This window comes from Sparus aurata, chromosome 21 (assembly GCF_900880675.1).
Source record: "Sparus aurata chromosome 21, fSpaAur1.1, whole genome shotgun sequence".
NCBI classification, from domain to species: domain Eukaryota; kingdom Metazoa; phylum Chordata; class Actinopteri; order Spariformes; family Sparidae; genus Sparus; species Sparus aurata.
The window spans coordinates 22356383-22367198 of record NC_044207.1 but is presented as its reverse complement, the minus strand read 5'-3'; positions in this window follow the sequence as shown (position 1 = coordinate 22367198).

Sequence of the window (10816 nt, the reverse complement as noted above, 5' to 3'; positions counted from 1 at the left end):
TTAGCGCAGCACCGTGCCAAGTTTTCCACATGCCGCAGTGAAGAGAGAATCTCAACACTGTTATATAATCTATAGGCTTGACGGGGAGCCAATTCGGTGGCCTCCTCTTGAAAGACAGCACTCGCTAAAGGGTTGATTCTTATTGAAGTAAATGAAGCAAATGGGAACAATCTGTCCGTGAAAGCTCGTTTAACCTTTGACACAGAGGGAAAAACAAGCTGCTAACTGTAGGTTCTGGTAATCATGCAGTCATGCGAGAGGATGGCACGGCCAGCACATGCGTGAATCCAACACGCATGCAACCATAATTGTTTTCCAGAGATTTTTCCTGCAGGGAGAAAACTTCCGGTGATACATGGCTTTATCCACTTAACTGTGGCTACATTTAATCTTAAAAACAGGATCCTGCCACAAAAAAGGCAAAAGAAATGTTCAGATCTTACCGAGGCCAGTTTTTATTTTTCAATTTTTTTTTTATTCAAACTCTGTTCATTAGATTTTAAATGCTGGATTTGATTCCCCTTTCAATTCCCAGAGGTCTGTTTCGTGAACATGTAAGCTCTGATTTACAACACGAGTTAATTCCGTGTCCTGTTCATTTTGACAAGTTTCGCTAATAAAAACAAACGCCACACTTGCAACGCGTGCGCGAGCTTGTGAGAGCCTTGTACAAATCGCAATCCTGTCTGCAATTAGCAAGCTTTAGTGAAAAGGGCCACAAGGATCTGTAAAAGCACAACAGACCTGTAAGTGAATTCAGTATTTACCTGTTGTAGCTGCTTTTAATGATTAGGGCCATGTTTGCACATGACTGATATTACCAAGGGAACTCGAGACATTTGTTATAATTGTGGAGGTCATCTGTGATTTTTAAGTTCTTACCGTATTTTGCCAAACACAGATACCAGTCGTCCCATGTGAACTGCAATCCTGGTGAACTGGGTTTATATTTTTTTCTGTCTTCTGCCAGACTGAGCGAGGAAGAGAACTCGATCGCGGCTCGTGATGTGTCAAACAGCAGCCGACAGCCGTGCTAAGAGATCGGCTGTATTGACATTTGAAAGTGATGAGTGGCAAAAGGTTGTCATCTTCAAGTACAGCCACGCAGCATCCGTTGCCTGATCCAAATGAGTCGTAATTGTGTGTTTATGCTCGTAACACACGCAGAAAGTGGGCAAACACAAAAACAACTCTAAGACTATAATATTAATGTGGCTGCTGAAGAACAGACGCTCCGCTTCTGGAGCGTTGTTGTTACATGCAGCCTTGACCACACGTACGGCGTGTAATGAGCGTAAATTGGAGTAAAATCAATTCAGCTGTGGATGTACATAAAACAGATCGTTTTGACAAGACGTTGGGACACAGAGCCTGAATGTGATCTGTTCCTAATCCTAACCAACTGTGTTGTGTTCCTAAACCTCACCAGAGCAAAAGCACAGTGTTAATATAAACATAACATAAAATAGAAAACTGACCACACAAACATACAATGACTGCATTTTATTCTTCCGACAGGGTAGGATCATGACACGTACATTGTTTAAACATTGTTTTCCTTTGATAATGTTAGAGTTATGGTGTCTGTTATTCTGTCTGTGCCCTGATCTGACATGACATTAATTGAACTTGCAGGGGAAAAGTTTGGTTTACTGCAATTGACTGCAACCCAAACTATGGTCAGTTGTCTACAGACTGCAATGTCAATGTCTGAGCAAAAGCTGGCAGCTGGACAGGGGTGTCTTCTGCTTAAGATGTGGTTGCCCTGATCACATCATGCAGCTAATTTCTAGTTTTCAGGCGAAGAAAGTAAGAAAAGTGCGAATGTGGACAGCTACTGCCACCTGTTCAGTTTAATGACAGACACAGAAGCTGGGCAACAAAACTCTGACATCTCACAGAATAACACTTCACCACACTAGAAAAATAACACGTAAACACACATATTTGGACCTTTTAAAGTATGGATTACCGTTCTGTTAATAGCTGGAAGTTAAACAACAAAACAAATCTCAATAATAACTCGATACATTTGTTCTTACAGTGCGGAGGAGCAGCAGATTCGAGCTCTTGCAGTGTTTTAGTATAATCATCGAAGCCAAAAATTTAAATTGAGTGGCTTTCCGGTCAAACTGTGATGAATGTTGTGACGTATTGTGTGGGTGTGACAGACTCATCTCACCATCTATTCTTTAAAGTAGGCTAAGCTGACAACGCTGTGCTCACTGTTTTTCTTCTGCCCATACACTCTACACTGCATCGCACTGCACCATGCAGCTCCCTCAGTTTTTTAATCAGCTCCACCTCGAGGCCCTGACTCCAGTTTTCCTGAGGGGGGGAAGAGTTTATTATAGTCAAGTCTTCCCTGTGTTCAGCCCGAAGTGTATACTGCAGGGCGTGATGACATCAGAGCCTAAATGTTAAACATTAACTGCGCACACACATATCTGCAAAACTTTTTTCTCTGAGAGTCTGTTGACCGAAAATGTAATTAGTTCCAGTAGCTGGCAGTCTGTGCGAATCCTATGGTCTGATAAACACACACACACTTTCTCTCTTTCTCTCTTTCACTCTCCCTCTCGCTCTCTCTCCGTTTCTCCCCATCTGTCTCTCAGAAGCACTCAAAAGACCTTGAGATTATAGTGCTGTTAGACAAAAACAACTTGACAAGATCCCAATGTTTTCTGCTGTGGGGAGAGGGCACATTCCATGTAAGCTTCATTACTCCTATTCAGTCATCCACAGAGTATTCTCAGATTTTCTACCCGGGCTTACTTGAGCAGAAGGCGTCCTTGCCGTGGTTGGAAATTTGTCGAGCTCTGCAAACCAATGTAACTTTTCTTTTTAAATTCAAGTCATGTTTTTTTAAGCTTTATTGTTGTAGAAATACCTACGAAAGAAGGCATTTGCCTCAAAGCTGGTGTACTATACAGAGATGAGCCCATAATAAAGGGACCGAAATCTTACAGTGACCTAATATGCAGGTAAAAAGTCTTTTTTGCCCTTATTCCAAGAAGATAACATTCCTACTAAACTGTTTATATATGGCTGATGAAAGTGATTGTTCCACTAACATTCTCTCTTTCATTCCTTCAACCATCTTCTTAAAAAGGTTGGTGTCACGATATTTGTAGATGTAAAAAAACCCTTTAAATATTCGAGTCTTTCATGACGTTTAAAAGTACGTGTGTCTCTCACCTGGGCTTTTCTGTTGTGTGTACATCTCATCGGGAAGGGTCGGCCTTGTAAACTGTGCAAACTTTTTGGCTTACTGGCCTGGAGGAAGTAAAAGCAGCTGCAAAACTCAAACCAAGCGTCCTCCAAAACAACCCACCAAGGCAGCCGTTCTAGCACCTAGGAGGCAGCGATGCAACAACTATCCAGGCTACATCGATATATCACCATCTAATCAAGAAACAAGAAATTATTAAAAGGTGCACTGCTAACTATAGCTGCTGTCAGCTTGTTAGCTTAGTTAGCTGTGCAGTTATCAGTCGAGACTGGGAGTTCCCGTAATACCAAGGGGGGGAGTGTTGGGAGTTTCATCCCGAGCGCAGCACCATTGAACCCGGACAGGTCGATGCTAGTTGGTTAGCACGCCGTCTTCAGTTTGCAACACAACATACAGATGTCGGAGTTGTTATTCATATTCTGTCAATAACTTTTAATTCTTGAATGTCTTCAACTGAAATTCTTACCTATTGTATGAAGGGGGGTTAATAATGCATGTCTTTGTCTTCTTCTCCTTCTTAATTAATGAATTAATGCAAACAGAAGCTGGCTCAGCAAAACAACAAAACAGCAATGTCAATAGTAATAATGACAACAATAACAACAGCAATGGGGAAAACTATGAATTGTGTCAACCTAACTGCTAGAAATATAATAATACATAATTGTTGATTGTCTGAAAAAAAAGAAAAAAAAAGTTTATGCAGTGTATACCATCTAGTGCTTTTATTGTGAAAAGAATCAAAATAAGAGTCTGTACGCACTGCAGTTAAGTGGCGAAATATAAGTTTGCTGTCTTGGTTCAGACTTACTTTATTATCTCCATTTACCATTCTACGACCTGTATCAAATCTATTATATTGTCATATTCTGCTTTATAGTGGGAAACTCGTGTGCATGCAGATGTAGTCAGTGTCTATGTCTGAAGTGGCAGAATGGCCGCAGCTCCTTTTGACCGAGGGCACCAATGTTACCTTCACCACAGTGCCAGGGAGTCCCCTCTAGTGGAGAACCGCGGTCCTAGAGCATCCTGCCATTCATTGGTCCCCTTTAATCTCCGTGGATGAGGAACAGTGTGACCATTGTGCCCTCTGATAGTGGCAGCAATAGGTTTCCCAGAGGCTAAACCCTAACAAACTTTTCATGAATAGATGCAACTCTAGTGGCTTAGGGGGCTTTGCCTGTAATCCATGTAAAGATAATATTGTCCTCTGTCCGGTGTTTGACTGGACTGCCGTCTCGAAGTCTCCAGTCCGATCATGATAACACAGGAACCGCAAAAAATCACAGAAAATGCCCCTGGTGGAATTTTAGCTGCTACAATTAATTTACAAGGGTGGGATTATTTACCTTCTCCATCGTGGTATTCACCCGACATGTATCTCGGCCGGGATAACACTCATGTCATGTGACAGCACCTCATGTCATGAGGGGGCCTTTATGGGAAAATCGCATCATCTTCAGCATAAGTCATCATCACCTGCTGGGGATTTAATTTGAAAATCCTACGTCTCTCCCTCTCTCTGTCTCATTCATTCATTTTGACTTCAAAGAGCGGCTCGATAAGAATGTTCCAGTGCTGTTAAAGAGCAAAAGAAAGATGTTGTTTTTTTTTTTAATGTATAAAACGTAGGGATGTACGAGAGCCATCAGCAGGACTTCCAACCACTCGGAACACAACCACATTTCAGCGTGATCACTCAGCTGGAAAATGGCAAACAAGCAACCCGGCCTCTCTCTCTCTCTCTCGAACACACAGCTTCACACTGAGCCTCACCCCAGTGCAGCATATTTCAGAACATGTGACAAACATCCACAGTGGTATCCTAACTTTTTCATACCCTGTCTGACAGGATTGCATTGCGGAGACACTTTAAAAACTGAAGGATGACCTGTCCTGTCTACCTCATGTCTTCATCTCAGTCCACTTGTGAACTGAGCATGCCATTTGTTCCCCCTCTTCCTGGAAAAAAGAAGTCTCACCGAGCGTGCCCCTGCTCTCTCTAGATCAGTTCGTGATGTGCCGCCCCGCGAGCAAAGATCATAAATATCTTGCTTTCGCAGCAACCAAGCACCGCTGAGTGATTCCGTCTGCATCTTTCCCCTTTTTGATTTCAGCAGAGTGCAAGCGCAATAAAGGGGAACAAATTGTTCAGTGTTGTGGGAGGACACTGTGTGAGTAAACACTGATACTGCAGTTTCCAGGGGCTTTCAGACACTGTCCACAGACAGTCTCATAGACAGTATCAGTGAACATCCAGCCTCCTGGAATGCGAGCTTCTAACTTTCCAGTCTGACATTTGTTGTGATGGATGTTTATTTCTAAAATAGTACATGTCACAACTGGTGACTGTAAGTCCAGGTTTTTCCAGGACAGTGTGATGGGAAGTGACTGGTTTACTTGAATTTAGATAAACAGACTGTCTGAAGAGCGATGGTGGAAGAAGCTTCCGTGGAGGTTCCCGGCAGAGGGGCCAGTACCCCTACGACACGTCACCAGATAAATCTGTGGGGTTGGGAAACAAATTCGAAGAAAACCACCCAGTACTTACCCTTGGAATCATTTTTTAGACCTTCTAATCTTTGCTTTTTTTGTGAAATATTGGCGAGTTTGACTTCTTTGGGCTTCAAACAGTCATTTAGATCATACAAAGTGAGGTTGAAGATGTGCTATGTAGTTTTTGAGGAAGACATTTTAAGAGGAGAGACAAATCATCACTTGTTGATTTCCATGAGTAAACATACTGTTTTTCTTCATTTATGTTACCGTGTCCCCACTAAGATGCCACCTTTCTTGCATCAAACAGTGTTCTGGGCCTTATTGTCACAGGTGTGGTGTTGTTGTGTTCTCCCTCTGTTCTCCCTCACCTGCTCCTTCCCCAGGTGTGTCTGTAATCTTGGGCGTGGCCTCTGGTTCCTGCTGCAGCAGAGAGATTCACCTGAAAATCACGAGCTCATCACCTCCGGCTGCAATACCCTGGTCTCTTCACCACTCCAGTCCCTATTTATTATTTGCCTTGTGTTTGTCTTTGACTACGTTTCTCTGTTCAGCTCACAGCTTCATCTGTTCACCTGGAGTCCCTCTTCATGGCCACCAGAGCGCTCCAGCCTGCCCTTCCGCGCTCCCAGCTTCTCGATCTGTTTGTTTGAATAAACCACCTTTGGACAGATCTCAGTCTCCAGTCTCTGCATGTTGGGTCAGACAAAAAACCTCAGCCCTCACACTTATTCCCCTTGAGGACGACTTGTTTATATGGAAATATATCAAATAACTGCTTCTGAGTTTCTATTATTACCTTATTAAAATTCTAAATAAAAACTTTATGAGTTTTGAAGTTTTCCCAAAACTACATAGTGCCCCTTCAGGAGGGAAATTGACTTTTTTTTATTGGAAATTCAAGGAACTTATAAACATCTTAAACTTGACAACAGGATCTGTTTTTTTCACCATGAGCAGAAATTAAAGTTGGAACCAAAGGCTTAATCTTCAATTTTATCATTATTATCATAAACTTTCAAATACTTTTTCAAGTTTAATTAGCTGTCAAATAAATATAGTGCTTTGTTTTTATTGCATTTTCAATGCACTTTCTTTTAATCCTTAACTTTTTATTGGCATATATTTCCATGGCATCCATTTGTTTTGTTTGTATGTCAGCAGAATTACACAAAAACTACTGAACAAATTGCCACGAAACTTTAAAGGATTATTCTCATCTAGTTCCTTGTAAATCCCATTTTAATTAATGTCTTATTCTTAATTCATATGCCCCTGTGAGGCACTTTGTGTCTAGATTGCACTACATAAATAAATTTGCCTTTCCTTGCCTAAAAAGTACAATACTTCACTTTAAACAGTAGTGGAGTAAAAGTAGCATGATGTGGAAACTCCAAAACCAAAACCCCTAATACACTTTAATAGTTCCAATACTTCACTTTCCAATATCTCTGTGGAATAGCGCAGTGGTTTGTTACCTACACGATGGATTCACTGGCAGGTCAAGCAGGGTCGGAGGTGTTTATAATGGTGAGCAACAACCTGCTCTCTTTGGGAGTGCTGACTAACTGAAAGGCTTTCTTCCTGTTCAGCCACCGTAGGACGCCAAGCAACCACTGAGTGAAACGCACCGTCTCTGCCTTTATCACAAGGCCGCCTCAAGGCCACGCACATTTAGAAACCCACGTTGAAGCACTGAGGAAAATAAAAAAGCACTTTTCTACTTTTTTTGTGTTTTTTTTTTTGGTTTTGTTTTGTTTTTGTGGACCATCGTGTTTTAAATGATGAAATGGTGTGTTAATAATTTTTAGATGGATGAAAATCACATGAAGAAAGGCTTTCAGTGTTGACTCCCGTCTGATGTATCAGATTAGTTTGTGTTATCATCCGTCTCCATTAACAGCACTGTCAGATTCAAACTGATATACATCATCAGTTCACGATTTGTGGGTGTCATAATTAGACCGCTTAACAGTGATAGCAACGCAAACAACACTGACAATGCGGTTGGATCGTATCATTTTGTTTTGGACTGTCTTCTTTCACATCTGATTGTTAAACACAGCAAAGGACACGAGGATGCTCCCACTTTTACAGACTGACATCCTGTTGTTGATTTCTTAGCTCATGAATTAAATCATTTTTATGACATTTTGTCAGATAACGACATTTTTCTCACGGAAGATGAATAGTTATGATTTACAAAGCTGCTGTGCTCCAAGCACACGGAAATTGTAGGCAAGATTGATAAGAAATCAGCCCGTGATCAATGTGTTCATACGTACGGTGTATCACATGACCACATGTGATGAGTAAGTCGCTGGTAAGAATGATGAGTCACAGAGGATTACATCATCATCTTATGTTTAGAGTTTTAGTGTCTTTGAGCTCATTGTTTCGGTTTTACATCCTCCAGCTCTCCTGTTTTGGTTCAGACCCGCGACTCTACCGACCTCCTGTTGCAGCACAACGCCAACCAGACAAAGAAAGTGACCAGCTGGTGAGCACAACATTCGGATAGACGATAATGTTGCTCCCCGTCGGCTGGATGACTAAATTCTTGTACGCAACTGCTGTCCAGATGAACTTTATGGGGTGATAAATTGAATATTGTATTACAGCATGGCTGCAAAAAGCTGGACTTGTTGACCAGATGACCTGCCAGATGTTTCTTTCAAAAAAGGGCAAAAAAAAAGTAAAAAAATGAGCGAATATTATGGAACAGTTTAGTGTAGATTTGTTGTTTTTTTTCATACGCAGGATTTATATTTATTCATTATTTCGCATAATCTGAGCAGAGCGACTCTTCGTGCAGGAAGTCAGTCTAATCATGGAATCTGGGATCCATAGCACAATTTTGCATCTTGACAACATAACACAATACAACAGGTGTGTGCTTTTGGCCTGCTGCCCGCTCATTAAAGGAGTCATCACCCGGAAATCGCAATATCTCTCGTTAAATCATGCATATTGGTGTTGGACCTCTGTTGAAACTTGCCTGAAAAGCTGGAGTTTGAAAGTGGCTTATTTTTTTCGCTTTGGCTCTTTTTCCGAACAGGAATAGCGCACAGTAGTGCACGTTCCTAAAGCACGAGATTTTGACTCTGCTCCTGTGGTGACGTTACCACAGGAGGCTACTTGCATATGCATTGGCTCACAGCCGTCCTCAGCCAGAGTGAGCACGCCGAATCTGCTTATTTCTCTGTCATTTTCATGCCATACATCGTGACCGCCAGCATTAAAACTCAGGTCTTACATGTAAAACACGAGTGTGAAAAGTAAGAAGGAAAAAAAAAGAATTTACCATTCTCCTGTAAACGTGTCTCTTCCACCTTCTCTGCCTCTTCACTCTCCCGTTCAGGTTCCGACTCCGGCTCGTACATAAATGCCTGAATTCCGTAAGGTTCGTCATTTAGTGTGTGCGCCATGACAGGGGGCTGTTTATGTTTTGGAGTCTGTGTGTGCATGCAGGCTCGCCCCCCATTCCGGCTCTGTCCTTCCTGCGGCCAATCAACGCGCGCCTCATTACATATTAATACAATGCACATCCGGACCGGTCAAAACCTCGCGCATAATCTCGCGTGAGAAAGTCGCGGTATGAAAAAGTGTCAGAACAAGCTCTATGTTTGATTTAAAAAAAAAAAAAAATGTTCTAATAAGTTTTAAGAATTGATCCAAAGCGATCCTAGAGGGACTGGATATGTAAAAAAAAAAAGGTGATGACTCCTTTAAGCTTTAGTTGTGGCTCTCCCAGGTAAAAAAAAAAGTTTTTTGCACTCCTTGTTTACAACTTGCTGTGCTGCCCCCAAGTGGCCAACTCAATTAATGCAAGTTTACATGAACTTAAATTGGCCTCCAAAATGTCTTGATTCTCTGTTCATATCGCTCAACAAGTGCATGCACCATCACTTTCACTGCTTCCATTACATTTTTAACCCAGAAACCAGTTTTGTAACCTCAACAATGTGACTGTAACAACAGCACCTGAAAGTGTTGCTGCGCCGTATTTTTCACTATACATTTGTCACATGTGTGCCGTAAGCTCGCACCAGAGACACTCTAAAAACTGCCTCTCACACCTTCAAACTTAAACAAACAGACGCTGCAGATAAATGGCTGAATGTAGCTACTTGGTGTAACATGTCAAGCAATGCTAAAGGAGAACCACAGTGTACACAAGCTCCGAAAACACGTGTGTGTGTGTCATTCTGACACATGTAGACAGAATGAACACAGTCGCTCTCATTACCAAGCCTTCATGGAGACAAGCTGTCAGGTTGAAACCCACAGGAGCCTTCTGCAGATGCTGCAAGCCATCAGCCTCAACTCCCAAAGCTAAGGGAAAGAGGATGTCTGCTAGCATCAGCTTCAGAGGGAAAGGAAAATATTTACGGGGGAAAGCGTTCAAACTGAATTTTTGATTACAAACCAACGCTTCCACAAGGTGTTAGTCCATTGGGTTCAGTTTGAGTTTACAATCTGCTGTCAGTGCTGCCAGTGGAGAGATCTAACTATTGCAGTAATGTGGCTGAACTTGGGGCAAGATATCTCAATAGCACAGACATGAGTTTGCATCGTCACAATTCATCATTGGTGAGGGGGAATAAAAAACCAACAACACCGGTGCTGCACTTGCTGCAGAAGGGAGAGAAATCCACCAAGACTTCCACTGACAACTCCTGTATTGACCAGCGCGATCGATACGTTATTATCATGAGCTATAGAGCTCGCCTCGCTATGAATATCGATCCGGATGTCAAGATGCTCTTGTTTAGGCCAAGGTCAGCCAATGAATCATATACAAATAACCGTGAATAATGTGCAAATGCGACGGCACGGAAACAAGAGTTGTGTGGCTGAATCGAGATAATGATCATTAGGAGGCACGAATTACGATTCATCAGCCCAAAAATCAACACGCGAAATGCCAACGGATTAGACATCAACAATATTTATACAGCAGAATATTCACGCCGTGTATCACAAGCAGCCTGAAGAGTGTTTCGCTCTACAGCATGTTGTGGCACATGAAGTGATAACTTGTTTATCTTTTACAGCATGAACAACAATGTATCTGATGTTTAACTT